The sequence below is a fragment of the Nylanderia fulva genome, unplaced genomic scaffold (genome assembly GCF_048542155.1).
Source record: "Nylanderia fulva isolate GAGA-0341 unplaced genomic scaffold, ASM4854215v1 Scaffold13, whole genome shotgun sequence".
NCBI classification, from domain to species: Eukaryota; Metazoa; Arthropoda; class Insecta; order Hymenoptera; family Formicidae; genus Nylanderia; species Nylanderia fulva.
This window is the reverse complement of record NW_028189518.1, coordinates 1,324,462-1,337,814: the sequence shown is the minus strand read 5'-3', so window position 1 is coordinate 1,337,814 and position 13,353 is coordinate 1,324,462. Positions and strand designations below refer to the sequence as shown.

The 13,353-nt window shown below is 30.7% G+C and overlaps 1 protein-coding gene across 3 annotated transcripts in view; it reads right to left on the bottom strand.

Annotated features, from left to right (window-relative positions):
* Positions 1-7,657, bottom strand: part of unc-13-4A (BAI1 associated protein 3) — a 74,716-nt gene extending 67,059 nt beyond the window's left edge. For 2 of the 3 annotated variants that reach the window (XM_029304648.2, XM_029304650.2), the window contains exon 1: positions 6,880-7,657. The gene's annotated coding sequence lies outside the window, so the exon portion shown is untranslated. The remainder of the gene's footprint in view (positions 1-6,879) is intronic. The other variant, XM_029304649.2, reaches the window with a different exon arrangement.
* Positions 7,658-13,353: the final 5,696 nt, after the last annotated feature.

Below are 13,353 nucleotides of genomic sequence, written 5' to 3'. Positions count from 1 at the left end.
TCATATAACAAACACATACACAGAAAAAATATTATTTTTACTAAATCTAGAATCAATTCGGTAACAAGAGTCTCTGATATTTATTTAATTATATATATAAAGAACTAAGAAGTCACCAGTCAATAATTAAAAATGGTAATAATTTCGTCAACCATATCTGGCTATAAATACTATTTATTGAACTTTACGACGTTTCGGCCATGGGTTTCGGCCCTTATCAAGTGCTACTTAATACCGCATTAATAACACTACTTGTTTGATCTTCAAATATTAAAATACAACATAGTTAGTTCGTAACACATTATCATGACAGTACATCACGTCATGACCGAAGATCAAACAAGTAGTGTTATTACAATAATGCGGTATTAAGTAGCACTTGATAAGGGCCGAAACCCATGGCCGAAACGTCGTAAAGTTCAATAAATAGTATTTATAGCCAGATATGGTTGACGAAATTATTACCATTTTTATTTATTTAATTGTCGAATCAATATCATTGTTACAAACCGCTTAGCATGTGAGTCATTAATTTGCAATAACTTTTTTTTATAGCTTTCCACTAGGTGCGTATTATGGTAAATTTCATGTAATATCTGTAAATCAGAATTTGCAGAGCTTTCTGTTGTCAATTATGAATGCAATCACGTTTACGTTTATATCTCTTAATTATTTAAAAGGTTATCAAAGCATAATGAGAGAAGAGGGAGGATGAAACTGATTGCGCGATTATCTTATTAATTTAACCCTATATCCCTATATATCCCTAATTAAATAATGGAAATACTAATATTCACACACAAACACTGGAATAAATAACTTAAATATAAATATCTTTGAACATTTTTTTGAACAATATATATATATATATATATATATGTATCTTAAACAATATATAAATACGTCTCATTTTCGTTCTCTTTCCCTCTCTTTCTCTTTTTTTTACTCTTCTTTTTTTTAAATATTTATTTTAAAATAAAATGTAAGTAATAAGAAGAAGGAAATATAAATTTGAGTAATGTAATAATTAATTTACATTGTGTATGAAGATATATGTGTACGCACATATGCAGATGTAACAATAAATCTATATCCGTATTCCAAATACTGAATTTTCCGAATATATATATAAATTCATCGCGATTCACAAATCGAAAATCCGGCCATATATTATCAACTTCCGTCGATATAGCCGCAAGCTGCGTGGAATTCATCGTCAATCATAAACGTCAATAGGGTACAAGTCAATCGAGCGCTAATAACGAATGCGATTTGCCGTTTCCGGGTCTGTGCGCTATTGTGTTATTACGATTATTATAATTATTAGCGTATCATTAATGCGTCGAACAGTAACGCCGTGTCCATTACACGACACTGCGCCACGGAATTTACCCGCAACTTGATGGCGTCGCCAAGCAATCCGTTAATTACATTAATTAATTTAACCAGATATTCGCCGCACCTGCATGCTTTAAATATCGCGATTATCCGATGATGAGATAAGGCTCCATGTATTGCGGAACTTTAGTTCGTATACATTTATAATAAGCTTTAGAATTGATTGCGTAAAGACCGATGACATAATTGGACAATATTTTATTGTTAAAAGAACATGGTGCAAACGGAATTCCGTTTCGTGAATTAACTTGCCATGAAATTTACTCCATTTTTTTAGTCAATTTGAGCATCTCAATTTAATTTTGGAATAAACGTCCAAAAACAAAAATTAATTTTCAAGCAAAAATTTTGAATATTTTGAAGTATTGCGAAGCTTAAATGTGATCAAAGTTTGACGAATTCATATGAATACAGCTAGCGTTTAATTAAACTCTAAATTTGTTTGATGATTCTTTTATTAATTAAAAAAAATTATCAGATATGAAAAATTTGTGAAGTGCGCAACATTTATGTATAATACAATATTTTAGAAAGTAAAATTTTGTAAAAATATTCTAATTCTAAATTTATTGTTATTATTATATGTATATATATAATCAAGATATATAAATGTAATTTTATAGAGTTTAAATTATGTACATATATTTATAAAGAACCTTATTTAATTTCTACGATATACAAGTAATAGGTTCTGAGATAATTTAAGCATTTCGTTAAAATTAAAATCAAATGTAATTTTATTGTAATTTATATATTTTATAGTTTTCAAATTAATCATATATATTTAACACTTCAATATAAATTAAGGAGAGAGATATAAATATTTCGAGACTATATAAACATTTAAATATGTTTTTAATTTCGTCATACAGGCAGTATTATGTTGTAGAACAACATGATTTCTTATTAAAGAGAATATTCAGCGGCAACATTCTTGATATTAAACGACGTCAAGCATTATTCTCCAAGCAGGATCTTTGCGAAGATTCTAAAATATCGCATTATATTATATGCGTGCTACGAGCATTATTATAACACTATCTACAAGAAAGCGATATATAACGATTAGAGAATATTGGAGATAATTAACGCGGAGCTTGTAAAGAGAGAGATTTTCTTGTCTTTTTATATATGACAGGATGCTTTTCTCGCTGTTCCTTCCCATTATTCAACCATCATATTCGCAACATCAAAATTTTTTTTCTTTTTGCATTCATTTCTCTCTCTCTCTCTCTCTCTCTCTCTCTCTTTCAATTTTGCCACAGATCATAATAAAGGAACGAACTACTGTTTCTAGTACGCTGCATGTGTATAGAAATTGTTTTCGGTAAAAAGCTCGAACTAGAGAAACTGAACCTTTTGATTCTTCTCTGATGCACGTTTATAGCGGCTATTGTTCAATATTTTGTTACAATAGGGCAATAGACATCACATATATAGCGGATTTTATAATGCACTCTACATAAATTGGTTTCAATTTTAATACTACTAGCGAACTGTCAATAGCAGAGTTTTCAATGGAATTTATCTTCAACTCTATGAAAATTTAACGGCTTACTGTGTATGATAACTAGTCAAGTTTCTGTGTTATATAATAGCTTGATAATTATTTTCTACAGAGTTAAACTGTTGGTAACAAATAATACGATGTGCATTTTGCAATAGCTTAAAATATCGAATTTATTGAATTGGAAAACAAATATATACGCAATTTTTTTTAGCCAAAATTTTATAGAATATTTATAATTCTACCTAACATATTCAAGTAAAAATATATTAAATCAACAGTTAAAATTGGAATAAAATCAATTTTGCATATGTAAAGATGAATTTTATAATTATTGTTATTAGGTATAAAATTATATTGTCTATATATATAAATATATCTATATATGTGTTTATATTAAAATTTATGCGCGAATTATCAATTTTAATGTCCAATTTAAATTGTAAAAGGGTGCAAAGACTGTCATTTAGGGTTACTGTTTCTCGAAGATAACAAAAGAGGATTAATTGAGTTTTGGATTAATCAATATAAATCATAGAATAAATATGAAATTATTAAAAAAACCGTGATTAACATTTTCACCCTTTCGCAGATATGACATCTCATCATCTCTCATCATGGCATCTCATCTCGTACAATATAGAGGTTGAAATAATGTAATACACATTGTATATATATATATATATAATGATGTGCGTATTCAAATGTGTTTATTATAAACCGCGGAAGGAGTTCAACAATGTATAAGCTAGACATCAATTATAATCTACATAATTGAGTCATATGTAAGGCATTATTGACAGATCTGTCAAAATTCGACACAAATATCTTTTTATACTCATGTTAGATATTTCGGAATTACAAACACACATATAAGAAACGTCAAAATATTTTAAACATAAAATTATTATATTTTAATTTTAACCTTTTAACTAGAAAATATTATTAGTTAAGAAAATTTTACAACACAATAATTATATCATGTATAATAACGATGTAAAATATCCAATTTTGCAAGATATATTTATATTATATAATAAAGACTTTCAAATCATACATCATTCCTTTCTAAATCAATAAACTTTCTACATCATCGATTACGACTCTACTTGATTTATCCGACCAAATAAGCTTTACGGCCGAGAAAATCTCTCGATCTCCGACCCGACGAAAATATCTAGAAGAAAAGGAAGGGAAAAGAAGGGTTACTATTCCGCTCTCCCATAAGCTTTCAAAGTTTACCGGCACTTGAATCGTCCCAACAAGTCTTAAATCAAATACTGTTTTTCGAAAAACAAATTCGAATAAAGATTGGCAACGCGCATTCCAGAAGTACATTACGATCAGGCGGAAGAAAGAAAATTCTCGCGTCGCGTTCAGATTTTCATTTTACTAGAAATTTACATTGTCTGATTCAGCATTTCTCTTCCTCCGAGATTGTAAAAATACAACAAATTGAAACCGAGAACCGCCAGATCGACGAGTGTTTTCCTTATTTGGATCGAATGGCGAGAAGTTTCTTTTTCGCCGAATCGACTCGTCAATTTTTGCCTCAACAATGAATTTCTCTTTCTCTCTGACGGATCCTTTCAATATCAGAAACTCGAAGGCGTATTTCGTGCATTTTCACTTGATCATCAACCAAGACCTTCAGCTATTGCTTAATTTATCCGTGCATCTTCATATAGAAAGAGCAAGTGATTTTTAAATATTTTTAATTTTTTTTATTATGCATCCAGTGTTTTTGTTTATTTTGTTTATTTTAATTGATCTTGTATTGTCTTTTATCTAGACGATATATTAATATTTAATAAAACAAACAGCTCTCTTTTTTCCATTGTTCTACACGTATAACATTACATATCTTACGATATGCGATAATTCCATGTTTACAGTAACGCAGCAAAGAGAGAGAGAAATCCAGATATATTTTTTCCCACAGATTCCAGCGCTTTAATTCGGGTAATTAAACCCGAATTGCAGAATTACATCCTCCGTTTAATCTTCGCTGCGGATCTCCTTTTGTTCCCGTCTTTTTTGCTCGCGAGCTTACTGTGGTTCGATGCGAAAAAGGTCGACAAAATCCCCTGTATTGCGTCGTCGCGCAAAAACGGATTTTTGTAATCCAACAGACGTCTTCGATCCTGCTAAAGCGCTTCCGTCACTGACTACCAGCAGAGCTGATCGATTGCGAAAGAGAGAGACTCGAAGCGAAGTTCGCTTTTTCGCACATATGATGCATTCTATCGGGCCGGAAATAGTTACTCGTTTCGGCTGTCATTTAATTAACAGGCGTAACACAGCCTTTTAACGAAGATTCTGCGCTCTGCCGTTGATTAATTTCTACTCCGCGCTCTTTCATAGTAGATCCTTTAAAAACGAGTTAATAACTTTAACACAGATCCATAATAAATTTGTCGATATCCGTCGATTTATAATCACAGTCACCGGTCATTTTTTTTTCCATCAAATTCGAACAATCAGCGTGCTAATGTTAAGATTTTCACTAATAGATTGTCAGGATTATTTCATCGACGATATTTTTAATGCTTTATCATTTCGTGATAAGGACAAGTTCGAAGAATAAAAGCAGCGCTGATGCAAATTTGAAGCGTGTCTCAGAAACATTAGAATTAAAAGAATAATTTATGATTGTAATTATCGATATATTATAATTATCAGATGCAAGCGATTAGTTCTTTTTTATTTCATATGTAAATGTATTTTTAAAACAATTGTAATTCAGACTTCTGTTATGAATATAAATTATGAATATATTCATATAATTTTACTTAAACTCGATGCATATACAATACATACAATTTTTTTTGAATGCAAATGAAAAGGTTTTTGTATTTTTAATACATTTTATTTATCTCATATTTTTCAATCACTTAATTTATTAAATATTTAAATAAACGTGAAAAATAAAAACAATTTTTAATTTTGTGGTATATTTTTGCGGATTTTATTAAAAAGTTATGATTAATACGTTTATGATTAAATAAGCATTTCTTTCTCCAATAGATTTTTTAAATAAATATTAAAAAAAAATAATTTAATATTCGTAATGTCAGATAATATAAAGATTTCGAAAGAACCCGTTTTTAAGTTGTGCAGGCACTCCCAGCTATCAAGAAACATTATACGTTCATCGACCCATGAACGACAATTCAGGGAGGGCGATAATCCTAATCGACATGTCTGATGGTACGCTGACCCTCTCTACTTGCTATGACATTCGATTGCATACGTGTTCCACTGAGATATAATCCGCATAGAATTGTCACTAGTTTGACTAGCGTCCATCATTATATTGTGACGCATTGTCCAAACTGCATTGATTTCTAATGTTTTGAGTAAATTAATCAAAGAGGGATTATCATATTCTGTTGCGCAACGTTTACAACACTGTATTTTGCTTCCTCGTGGAGAAAGCTTTGCTTTATAATACCTCTCATTTTATTTGCATTGTTTGAACAAATTTTTGCGCAACTAAAAACAATTAAAACTCTTCAAAGGCATACTTCACTGCAATTTTTCATACAGTTCAAAGTCACTGAATGACGCGTCAGCAGTTTGTGAATTAGTTTCTGACGTTCACAAATTTTTTTATCACGTTAATATATCATTACACACATTTTCAAATTTTGTGTACATTTAGAAGAGTAGATCGTGAAAAAAAAAAAAAAATTAAAAGAAGTTTTTAATATATTAATTTTAAACCCGCAATTTTAATAATTTGCGATTAATATTACACTAAAATTACACAATAACGTCAATCAAATCGACTACCACGAAACGAAGTTTCTAAGCACGTACAATTGACGCTTAGGCAACATACCATATATCGAAGCGCGCGTCTCAAATTTCAAACAGAGTCTTTGTCACCTGATCCGACGGAAACCGGAAGCGATTTACTGGTATCACTGGTGACCCAGTTGAATCAAACACAGAGAACCCCGATTACTCACCGTCGCGCTGACGTTGACGACGATGACGAGGAGGAGCAACCGTCGAGACGAATCTTCCGAAGCGAGACGTATCGTATCGTTGAATCTCGAAACGTCAATCGCGCGTACTTTCGCGATCTACGAACGTTTACGGCAACAAAGAGTCATAGACGAACGATCCCGCGCTTGTTCGAGAGTCGAAGTGGGATAGCCACTTGTAGCGTCGACGGATGACCGGGCGCGTAAACCAGACTGGCGGGTTGGCAAACAGGTGAGACGCCGTCGCGTGCCTCTCTCACCCTGTCCTTCTCTCTCTCTCTCTCTTTCTTCCACTCCCCTGTAGCCGCTCGCGTCGCACTCCTTCCACTTTCACCAGTTGCACCCTCTTGGTTTCATCCCTGCGCGGTTCCAACCCCTCTTTGCCCGTTATCTATCTCGCTCAGAATTCGGATTATCTGTCTTATTTCTCATCTCTTCTAGAGAGATCGCTCCTTTTCTCTCTAACCCACGTATATATATTTTTTCCTTCTCGCAATTATATTGCCATCTTCCTCCTTATCACCTCGACGCACCCCTCTACTTTTCACTCATCTCTCTTCCTCGAAATAGCCTTGCCGCTACTCGTGTCTCCCTTCCTTTCTTTCTCTCCTTTTCTCCCTCTTTCTCGCACTAAGGCCCCACGTCACGCATCTCCTCCCTCGATTCACCCTCTCACTTCCACATTCAGATTCACCCTCCCGTTTTTCCAACACGACGTCCGCTTCTCCTCGTTTCCAAATTCCCCTCTTTCCTTTGGTATCCCACCGACCGTTCCACCCTCTTTAGTATGACTCCCACCAGCTATTTCTCTCACCAGCTATGCCGCCCTACCCTACGGAAGTTCGTGGCGCGCTGTTTCCTACCCCCGTATAGAGGCACAACCGGAGGTACTTGCGTGCGCAGCATGTCCATCGATCTATTTCAGCTCACCTACGCTCCTGCTAGGCTGGGCCTATACCTGCTGTCGCTTTTCTATCCCCTGCGCGAGGACGGGTGCGTTCACACTACACATCGTTACATAGACGAGATGGAGGGGTGAGCTAAGGTAGAGAGGGATTGAACGAAACTTCGACGAGAGACCCAAAGACACGAATTTCATTCTGGGTTACTAACATCAAGAGATTTTCGCGGATATGATAGCTTAGATCGGGGTTTAGTCAATTTGATTTGTCTTGAAATCGATCAGATAGATATGTATGGTTTGCTTTTATTGTTTAGTATCCACATAATTAACCCTTAGTCCCGACTCATGGGTCGTTTGCGACCCAGTGAACAAGTGATTTTTCCTTAGGTACCTCCATTTCTTCAAGACACGAATTTCATTCTGGGTTACTAACATCAAGAGATTTTCGCGGATATGATAGCTTAGATCGGGGTTTAGTCAATTTGATTTGTCTTGAAATCGATCAGATAGATATGTATGGTTTGCTTTTATTGTTTAGTATCCACATAATTAACCCTTAGTCCCAGTTAGACTCATGGGTCGTTTGCGACCCAGTGAACAAGTGATTTTTCCTTAGGTACCTTTATTTCTTAATAACAAATTATATAAAAATATAATTTTTATCGAAATATTATGATTGGGACTTCAAGTTGAAGGTTGCAAGAAGCTCCATTAATTTCTTCAGATTTTTTAAAACGTTTTTACTGATCCAAATAACGCAAAGACGCAAACGACCCATGAGTCGGGATTAAAGGTGCCGAAAAGAACCGTCGGGACTAAGGGTTAATTAATTATCGGTTCATTTTTATAGAATTGTTACATTTATCCTCCTTAAATTTGTATATATATGTGTGTGCATGTTACTTCTTGAATATATAAAAATTAAACATACTGAAATATATATAATTATTACATAATTATAAGCGATAATTTTTTGTCTCGCCAGTGAACATAAAGTAAGATAAAAAATTCTTGACGACCCAACTGGCAATCATATATATTTTTTATCTTATTACATAATTGTTTAATTTGGACATATTAATAAGCTTTGTATACCATTACATTAAGTTTTCATTTATTTTAGCTGAACGGCCTTTCTGTGTAATGCCTTAAAATGTTTTATCTTACTTTTGGCCAATTCTAAAATAATGTTCAGCGAGAAAATATACAAAATGAGTTATTAAAATTAATATCGGATTTTAGTATACATTTTCTCTGTATAAAATGACACAATATACATTTGAAAACGTTTTTGGAATGACATACTAACAGAGCAAATTAAAATGTGCTACTTTAATTAAAATATAATATATATTTTTATTTTCTGGAAAAACAAATTATATTAAGAAATAGAAATTATTTATATATATTTCTAAATCAATTAAAATTATTAAGATATTGGTCAATTTTTATATCAATTATCTTTTTATAATATTGGCGTTATCATCATCAGTGTAACCGCTAAGATTTATTACCTATAAGATACAGACGACACGATAATTGTGTTAGTACACGTGGAATGCTGTCAGGTTAGTAAAATCGTTTATTGCAAGAGTCTAACGCTACTCGCATGATTGTAATTTTCATGGGAATTGCTTGGTGACACAAATGGTAGTTATATGCGGTAGTCACGCATAAAGATATTCAATTTTGTCGCACGATAATTTCTCGCTAATTGCTGTCGACTTGATATGTATTTCATCGTGTATTTTATTAGACGAAATCTCACATAACGCACAAAATTATCACGCACTTTAAAAAAGACACTAAAAAAATCTGAAAAATATTTTGTTGTTAGTAGGTCCAAATTTTGATGCCACAGATATGCGTAAAATTGAATTGTTTTCGTTTGTAATAATGAAAACGTTACACAATATTCGTACAAGATATATATAAATTTGTATATATTTTCCATTTCTATGTATATAAATTCCTATATTTTACGCCATCGAAAATTGAACTCGTTGAAAGTTATCAATGTGTATATTTCATAGCTTAGTTTCGTAGATTTATCGCAAATTCATGAATTCACTCGTCAGATTAATGGATTCATAGATCTACAGAGATAAACCGTATATCTTCGAATAAATGGACCGACTAAACAAACGAATTTTTTGATTGTCAGTGTTTCACAGACTAGAGGCAGAGCATATGTCATACTTTTTTATTTTTCCAGATTTTTCTCATCCGTAAGATATTTCGTCGCGGGATTTGTGGTAGATAATAAATGTTTGGATTTGATTTAACGTGTAAACTTAGAGATGAGCGGCTGAAATTGTTTTTATTTTCTACAAAATGAAAATTCCTTGCAATCTAAACCAACGAGTATCACACCACAACACACAACTTAAAATTATTTTAAATTCGTGTGTTCTTTTTATAGCTTTTTTTTAAATTAATAATTCAACAATTAAGATTGGAATTTTATATGTAAAAAATGAAAACCTTGGTTTTCATTATATTAAAAATTATTCGATGCGAGAAGACAAGCCGATAGAATAAAGTTTATATAAATCATTGTCTGTCGATTACTCATTGTCAGAATTATCAAGTGTTAAAACGATTATAAAGATCAAAGAAGCATATGATATTATACTAAATAAATTTATTTTTTAATTCACAAAGAATTACGTTTTAAAGAGAATTTTAGATTGAAAGTGCAAACTGCGCAATTTATATACGTATAGATAATTCGAAGGAGATAAGAGAAAATATTCATAATATATTCATAACATAATTTTCTACAATAATTATAATTTATTTAGATTAAAAGTATCTATAAGCTATAAAATATAATTTTATGGAAAAAAAATAAAAAATATTTTCTGCATTTAAATAGGCTATGTACATTAATTCTACAAATGTTTTACATAGAAAGAAAGGTAGAAAAAATACAATTAATTTATAAATAAGGAAGCTAATATCTTTATCGTTTTCTAAATCTGCAATTTATAATATCAAAAACATCATAAATAAAGTCCATTGTATTATTTTATATTATGCGCATGGCTATTTATTTATAGAATTAATGTGTGCTAGTTAATAGAATCGTAGCTGGTCTCTATGATGTGATAATGAAATCGGATTATCGATTTTGTTTCTGCAGCAAATAGTCGTATACTGACGTGGCATTGATAGACATCAGCTATGCGAGCATGCAGGATAATAACTATGCAGCACCTCTAAACTGGAAACTTTTCATTAATTTATCTACAAAGTCGAAATTTTAAATCACCGTAAACATATATGCATCTTATCGTCCAGATATTAACGTTCTTAGTAATATTAATCAGTCATTATTCATAGAGAAATTATGTACACATATACAAACAAAATTATACACAAAAATATTTCTTTAAAAATTATTTTACATTATTTTATCAAAATTAATATTTATACCATTAAGAATTTTTAATCTTCCTAGTTTTATTTTTATATATCAACGAAAGAATACAAATTATTCGATTTACAATATTAATTTGAGGAAAAATGAAATATTATTGTGATATATATGGTGTTACAAAAAAAAATTAAATAATTATATTATCTATAGTCGTTATGCGGGAGGGAATTATTTTTTTTCTTCTTAACTATAACAATTAAATATTATTATTCTTGGCTTGACAAATAATATTTTCTTTATCTTATTTGTCCTCATGATACTATAATTGATAATTTCTACTTATTCTGTGAGATTGATCTTAAAATACAATTTATCTTAAAATATAATTTTATATTTCTCCTTTTATTTTTCTTCCTCTGTACCTTTCTTCTTCTTTTTTTTCATTTTGTCTCCCTCCGTCTCTGTCACTTCCTTTTTTCATTCCTTTCGCACTCCAGAAACGATACCTTTCGATAAATTGCAAATGCATTTGAAGGAAGAATTCCGATCATTAATATCACGCGATTAATGCTGCATGGTTTCTAGAAAATTTTCCTTCCGCGTAATACCTTTCAGTATTGCTATTCACAGAAGTTTCCAGGTCGAGAGACGCTCAGCCATTAATGGCGATTGTGGCACAGTGGGGACAAATAAGAGTGTAGACGACACTCGTCGACAATTCGAAGAAATTCTCACAATCTTTCTCGTCGACAATCCATTTCGTTACGTCTCGCTTATTGCACTCGCGCTTTCTACACGTCACGTCGTTGCAGCATTAATTGCAAACGCATCGTTGCGAGTTAAATTCACAAGATGACCATATGATAATAATTATTGATTAATTCGTTTGATAAGTTTTCTTCGCTTCGCCAGACAATAATATCTCTCAATTTATAATTGTAATCATAATAAAAATATATCTTTAGGCATTATTCATGTTCGAAGAGAACTGTATTATTTCTTAGATCTATACAAATATAATATAAAATATATATTTATAACTATCTAGAAATCAAAAAGATTTACAATTTTATACATCTAAAAATTTGCAAATTAGTTGCATTTATAAAGTTTAATAAGAATCGTGCATTTTACAAAATTACGATAACTAGTTTAGTCTTTAATTTGTAATAATAATATATAAATACAAATATTTATGATATTAATAACAGATTATTGTGATATGACATTTGATTATACTTGATGCGTGTATAAATAATTTTTGGCAAAACTATACTTTTAGTAGGTACTACAATTACACTTTATATACATATGTATGTACAATATTTATTTTGTGTGCTCAATTTGTATATACTGTGTAATGAAAGAGCAAATTACTTTTATCGGTACGTATAAAAATTTGGAACGCGCGATTTTTCAATCCCAGTTTGAAAAGCTTTGACATTTTCTGCTGCGCAACGTGTGTGTATTTTATATATAATACGCCATGGAAATTGCTAGTTTTCAATTTAACCATGTTAAATTACATTTGAATAAATTTTATCAAAAGAAAGAATACGTATTTTTATATAGATTTTTTGTTGCAATTTTTTATTTAAATACACTTTGAACTAATAATCTGTCAGTTTAAATTTAAATAATGTAGTGTAACGAAAGATAACTCGGAGGCACGTGGACTTGTAATGTTTAACAGTGCATCTATTTGTTATGTGACTTTAAAAATAATTGTATTTATAGCATAATATATTTTTATGTTTATATATTTAATATAATCTATTTCTGACAGTAAGAAACTATATTCATTATTAATTGTTGATTTATTATGTTGATTTTTTATTTAAAAAAATATTTTCTTATGTAATTAATTTAACATTTATAATTATTCTCTGATATGTATTTCTGTAATTTAAAAATTTAAGCTATCAGGAAAATCTGTATAAAAGCTTTTATTAATCATTAAGTAAAATTTAATTTTTTACTAATAATTTACATTTTAAAGAAATGCGTTTATAACACTAACACATAATGCGAACGCTATTCATATATTTTAAGTGTACGATATATACATACATACATACAATATATATATATATATATATATATACATATATATAAAAGATTTAAACATTTATTATAATAATTTTTTATAAATACCATTTTCGAAATAATT